Below are 6,341 nucleotides of genomic sequence, written 5' to 3'. Positions count from 1 at the left end.
AGAGGGGCCGTATCTGAAATTGCGGAAAGAGGGGGTATCTCTACATATATGCTCTTATCTATACTCGTTTGAGTGTATGGAACTGTAAACAGATCCAGTTCTGATTTGACGCATTCTTCCGATAGACTGTGGACAAAAGACATTTTTAAAAGATGTATCCTGAGGCTCTATTTGTCTTTCTTTGAGACTTTCTTTTTGCAGGTTTTTTCTTGTGCTGCTTCCTTCTCCGAGTGTTTCCACGATATGTTGGAGAATGAGAGCTTCTTCGTTTTTTGTTAGCCACGGATCTTCGTCGCCCTGGTGGACACATACTGTTTCTTCTTTTACCCCCCCTCTTCGCCATTACCATGAGACCCGAACCCTCCTGCTGCTCATGGCTAGCTGCCCGGTTCATAACATTGGTGAACACGTCACTAACAATATTTTTAGCCGCTGATTTCAAGTGGGGTCTGGCTATAGCAAAGCCTCTCTTAAGCAGGGGTACGGCCATTCTAAAGAGACCACGAAAGAGTCCTCCTAGACCGGCTCCATACATTGTGGGGGCTCCTACAAAACCGGGCAAGCCGTTCCCGGCTTGCATCTTGTAATAATCCACATAGGCGCTAGGATCTACATAACCCCTCGAGGTAGCCATTTTAATAATGTACACACTGTTTCAGGGGTCGAAAATGTAGTTTGACAATAACTTTACCGAAGCGGAAGGGTACGTTGATATTCTGATCCGATTTTACTTCGATCGTGATGTTGTCAAAGTGGGTCTTTGAGACTGGTACGTAGTGTGGCTTGTCATAAGTAATTGTGACCATGTCATTGCTTTTACCTTTAATAAGTACATTTCTCAAAAGGGGGACATAGCTATCCCCGACCCTCTGGTGTGTTATGATATCCGTATACACATAAAGAGTGTAAAAGCCGCCCCTGATGTCAGCCGGGAAGGGGGCCACCACTTCTGAGAACCTGCTCTCTGTGTCAGAATAGAACCCTAATATACGCCCCAGTTGTCCTTTGGTTTGAATGCTAATACCAGGTTTTGACACCTTGTACACTCTGTTTTTAATAGGGTTGTAATATAGCTTGATGTTGGGGGTGCCTTCTGAGAACTGTTTATGCATCTCATCTAATATTGTATCCACATTGTCATAATAACCTCCTTGCATCGTGAATGTCCATTGACTCTTTTTAACATCGTCAAAAATGGCGAAGGTGGCATCCTTATCTTGTAAAACAGCCCAAGTGTAAGGATACTGTATTTCCGCCAACCCCACTTCCCACGACCCCCTTAGATCTATAGATTTTCCAAATTGTACCGTGTAACTGGATATTTCATTTTTAGGGTATATATCGAGAGAGGCGTTACTGGGTAGAGTCACGTAGAAGCCTCCTGATTCCATCTTGAGTATCGAATGTAATGACCCCCTCACACCGGCGGGCATGTTGTTATAAGGCTTGAATATCACAAACCTGTTGTTCAGGGACCCAACTATTGAACTTTTCAGGCCATCCAAGCCATTTCACCAACACATATTTTTTCCGGTTCTGGGTTTTCTCAGCTAATATCTTTTCAACTCTGTATACAATGTCTTTACCCACAATAATTTTTTGTAACTCGGCTTCGTAAAACGTTCCTTCTATATCCTCCCCGTCATAGTCTTTTAACCGGTACACGGGGGGGTCTCTAGCCACCTGTTCGGTAACTGTAAAATATTCGTCAGAAAATGTTTGTTCATAATCTTTGGCAAAAGTACTCCTTAGCTTTGAAACGCGAACCACATCGCCGATGTTGAACTTATAAGTAGTTTTCCCCTTCTTAATAAATGGGCCGTATAATTTTTTATAGACCTTAAAAGAATTACTTTGATCAACATCTATAGGCTTCATTTTAATACTGGCGTGATACCCTTGGTTGTAAGCATCGATAAAATCCTGAACTTTATCAAAATACTTGAACGTGTTGACCGCTGTAAAATATCTCCACATTTTGGTCTTTATGGTGCGGTTAAACCTCTCCACCACCGATGCCTTAAGCTCATTGCCGGTGGTGAAATGATGTATTTTGTGTCTCTTCAGTAGATTCTGAAATTCTCTGTTGAGAAACTCTTTTCCTTTATCAGTCTGCAGTTTTTTAGGACATCGTCCCTGGGACAATATATCCTCAAAGGCCCTTGTCACCGCCCGACCTGTTTTATTATGTAGAATGCGAGCCCAGGCATATTTTGATAACACATCGATACACATCAACATAAATTTGTGACCATTGTTATGTTTTGATAAATTTGACATATCGACTAGATCCATTTGCCATTGTGAGTCTATGTCAGTTGCATATACACGGTTTCTTTTAAAGTTAATCCTGAGAGGTTTATGTAAGGTATAGGCGTCTTGTTCCCGTAACCATTCTGAAACAACCACATCATTAACCTTCACACCGGCCTCAGCGAGTCCCCTTTGAAAACCCTTCTTACCCGCCAAACCCCCAATCTTGGCTGGGTTGTAGTATAGTTCATGCATTTGGGGAGCTTGCCGAGTCATTCTGCCAAATAAACACACAGACCCACACTATGCGCAAAGTTTTTATACAAGGTTTTTTATTCAACTTCAGGAGAGCAGATACCCCTTTTTAGACATTTGAGAAAAGTATAACATACACAACAATTTTTTCTACGGTCCAGACAAAAAGAAATCAGATGATTGGTTACTTGATCTATATCAACAAATACCTGTTTCTTTATCTTGTAGGCACACACCTCAGTTACATATGTAAATAAAACAACAATATGACCTATTTTAAAAGTAAACAGAGGGGTATTAAACATGCTCAGTAAAAGGTCATACAGATGTTGATGAAATGGCCTAATATCATTCTTGGCCCCCTTGAGCGCTTCATCCCAGTGTTCGTACCCCCCGGTCTTTGTTACAGCAGCCATGAACTTTTCCAGGTTTGAAAGTTGATCCTCATCGATGGTTAAATCTGTAGAGAAAAGGCTCGCGTTGGCTACTTTTCTGTCAAGCACATGGTGTAATAGCGCTCTCAGGTTAGCTGCAGAGTGTTGATGACAGAACCAGTTGCAGCAGCAGTCCAGAACATTCCCCATGTTCAAAGTCCCTTAGTTCAGGTCAGAGTCTGAATCAGTGGCGTAGATGTCGAATTCTTCGTCGCTGCCCCCAGCTTTAACTTCTTTACGGAAGAAATAAGCTTTTAGCTTGCCAGCGGTTTTTCTACTTGGCTCATCCAGGTCATTGAGCAGCTGCCCAAGTTTCTCTATTATAAACGGCTCCTTTTTCAGCTCCAGCAAAATCTCATCTATGATTTTCTGGACTTGTCCAGCAGTGACATGTATGTGGGAGTAAGACAGAGCCTTGATTAGTGCCGGTTTCAGCCACGGTTTGTTCAGTCTTCTGTAAAACACGTTGAAATAGAACAGGAAATAGTAACGGTCTGGTTCAAACAAACAACTGTGTCTCAACTGACTGGGGTGATTCACTTCACACCCCCGACAGACTTCTTTCAGAGCTCGGTCGATGAGAGCACTCAGAATATACACCAGGGTGCTTTTAACCACTCTGCTTACTTGGACACCTACCCCGGGCATAAATCCTGCGTCTTCATCACGCCCCCGAGACAGTCCGATGCTCATTGGGTCGCCTGGTGGTTTGTGGGGTGTTTCTACATCCATTGGACTGACCCCCTCCTGAGACGCACAGACGGTAGACAGTTCGGCAAAATCGAGGCCCTCCATGAGCTCCAGAGGCTGGGGATCCCCGAGACTCATTTGGACATCCATCGCTCCGCATGTTGTTTCGTCCTGAGGGACCGGGGTCTGAGGTCTTGGAGGGTAACCGCAGTCAGAGGGTTCCGGAGTGTATACAAAATCTGGGGAATAGAACCAGGGGTGATCCCGGGTTTGAAGAGGCCTGTAGAGCCTGTCGACGTCCGCAGCTTTCGGGTAAGACATTCTCTTTAATTTTAAACCATGAATGAATTGTTGCGCCTTTTATCCTATCTCTTCACTACGTCACGACACACCGCCCTCTTAGAAGAGAGTAGACCCTGAGCCGTCAGACCCCCCTCCAACCCCCCACAGGTCGTCTGTTTTATCATCGTCGTCGTCATTCAAGGGGGATATATAATCCATAATCCAGCATATTCAACTTCTAACAGAATCCAGTTGTGAACATTTGGTCAAGATGTCAAAACCATCATTTATACAGTTTATGACCTCTTTCAAGAACGGCCAGTCCACGGCGTCAAACATAATTTCAGTAACCTGTTTTTCTGGATCCTCCACAACCCCTTCAATAGGGTTTGTAATCAGGGTACTGCTAAACAAAACCTTACGATCAGTAGTTAGAGATAGACTCTTCACCACTGTACCGTAGTTCTGCAAGCTTTCCCATTCACACCTTTCAAAACTCTGAGTCGGAGACTCCGTTTCGCCTTCTCTTGGACCCTCTTGCAAGCCTTCTAGAGTCTTATCCACAAGCCCCAGGTCTCTCCATGCCATCACCTTCAACCAGTCCTCAAAAGAGTATTCAATCACCGTCTCAAAAGGTTCCAACGTACCCTCCTTCTCTCCCAAAGCAAAAAGCTCCACTCCAACATAGCTGGGATCCCTTTTAAAGCGGTAACCCCGTCGACCCCCCCAGAACAACACCCAGGAGCGTTCAATCTTCAAATTGGTGAGTACAGGAACCCTTGCCCGGGATTGTTTCTTGCGGGGTTTCATGTTGATGTCGCTGGACATGTTGAAGAAGCGGGATGTTTCAGATGCTGAGAATTAAAGAGGTATTGCCTAAAAGCAGCGCGGGGTCTTAAATAGAGAGGAGAGTTTCGGGGCGTTGCCTTCAGAGGGGGGGGGGGGTCTTTATGGGTGGCCTTGTTGTTCAGGGTTTTAGGGGTGTACACTTTCTGACGGATATGACGTAGGAATAATTAAGGAAATAACTATAAAATCACGCCCCCCAATTATGACGTAGGCATATTAATAAGCTTAGGGCATACGTCATAACAAAATAGGCCGCGCCCAAAAAACCCTACTATCTACTGATGTGCGGTCCTAATTAATCGGCTACGTAAATCATTCCTTTCCGACCGAACCTGTAACGCTCAAATAAATAATCTGTATAATTTATTTAGCCATCTAACTTCAAGTTAACCTGACACTGAGCAGGTTTGATTTTTGTTTGTCCGTGTTCCACCTCGGGGGGTAAATTCAATAAACTATGCGCTAAATAAAAACTGACCTTTAAATAAACAGTATTCATCTATCGAGAATCTATGTTCATGGTTTGTATAGAAGTATTTCCACATATGCATCTGGACACTCGGGCAAGCCAGCTGAGAAGTCGCTCAAGTCGCCGCAGCTAAGTATCGCCTTTTTCTCTCGCGTTTCCTAGTTTAGTTAAGAGTTACATTGATTGTTTACGTGGTTTGTTTAGCTAAGAATGATATATCTTGCACCTGTTTTGTAGTAAGAGCAGCGACTGTTTGTTAGTGAATTTAGCAAGTTACTTAGCACACTCAACACGCCCTGTCTGTAATCAGAAGCTTTACACTGTAGGCTGTGATTATTCGCATGTATCTAGTCAGATGAATGATCTGAAATGCATCAAAAGTCATGGAATGAGAGACTTTCTGGGCGTTGGTGGTATAGTGGTGAGCATAGCTGCCTTCCAAGCAGTTGACCCGGGTTCAATTCCCGGCCAACGCAACGTTTTCTTTCTAGGCTTCCGCCAATAGCCATCATTCAAGCTATTGCGACCCTACTAAGCCTGCACTTACCGCTGTTTTCACTAACACACTTCTGGTGAACCGTTGCGCATGAACAGATGACGAATAAATGGCCTTACACTAGTATCCCACAGCACCAGCTTCGTCTGTAGAAAAACAAAGGTTCCTCTGCCTGCTGCAGGATACCCACATCACACTTGACTCGCAGACCTTTACTGCGCCCTCTTGCTTGACGTGGGCCGTGCTCCCAGAAGCGCTGTAACATACATGTGCACTTGCGTGCAAAAGTATTCGGTATTACATTTATTTGACGTGTTCATTGCTTGAATATACTTTAAAAGCTAATACACTCCTCTCCATGCTCACCAACAACAATGTTGGCGACGATGACGGCTAAAGTAAGGAGAAATAGAAATGCCACTTCCATTCACTCCAATTACTATTGTTGTTATTATTACAAGGGAAAACTATGACCCTTGGTCATCAGTGTCTTGGGCGGACAGTTATGTCATTTAACAACATCCAAGATACCCGAGCCATCAGTCATGGCGGCAGTCAGACACTCATGCAATGTTTGAAGGAGAAAGTGTTCAAATAGAGGAGCGCACAACTC

General features: G+C 44.0%; 1 non-coding gene across 1 annotated transcript; it reads left to right on the top strand.

Moving 5' to 3' along the window:
- The first annotated feature begins 5,636 nt into the window (after positions 1-5,636).
- On the top strand, positions 5,637-5,708 carry trnag-ucc (transfer RNA glycine (anticodon UCC)). Its single transcript has one exon. It is a non-coding gene; the product is annotated as a tRNA-Gly (tRNA).
- Positions 5,709-6,341: the final 633 nt, after the last annotated feature.

This window comes from Amia ocellicauda, chromosome 19, assembly GCF_036373705.1.
Source record: "Amia ocellicauda isolate fAmiCal2 chromosome 19, fAmiCal2.hap1, whole genome shotgun sequence".
NCBI lineage: Eukaryota > Metazoa > Chordata > Actinopteri > Amiiformes > Amiidae > Amia > Amia ocellicauda.
The sequence above is the reverse complement of the archived record's forward strand: the minus strand, read 5'-3'. Positions and strand labels throughout refer to the sequence as shown.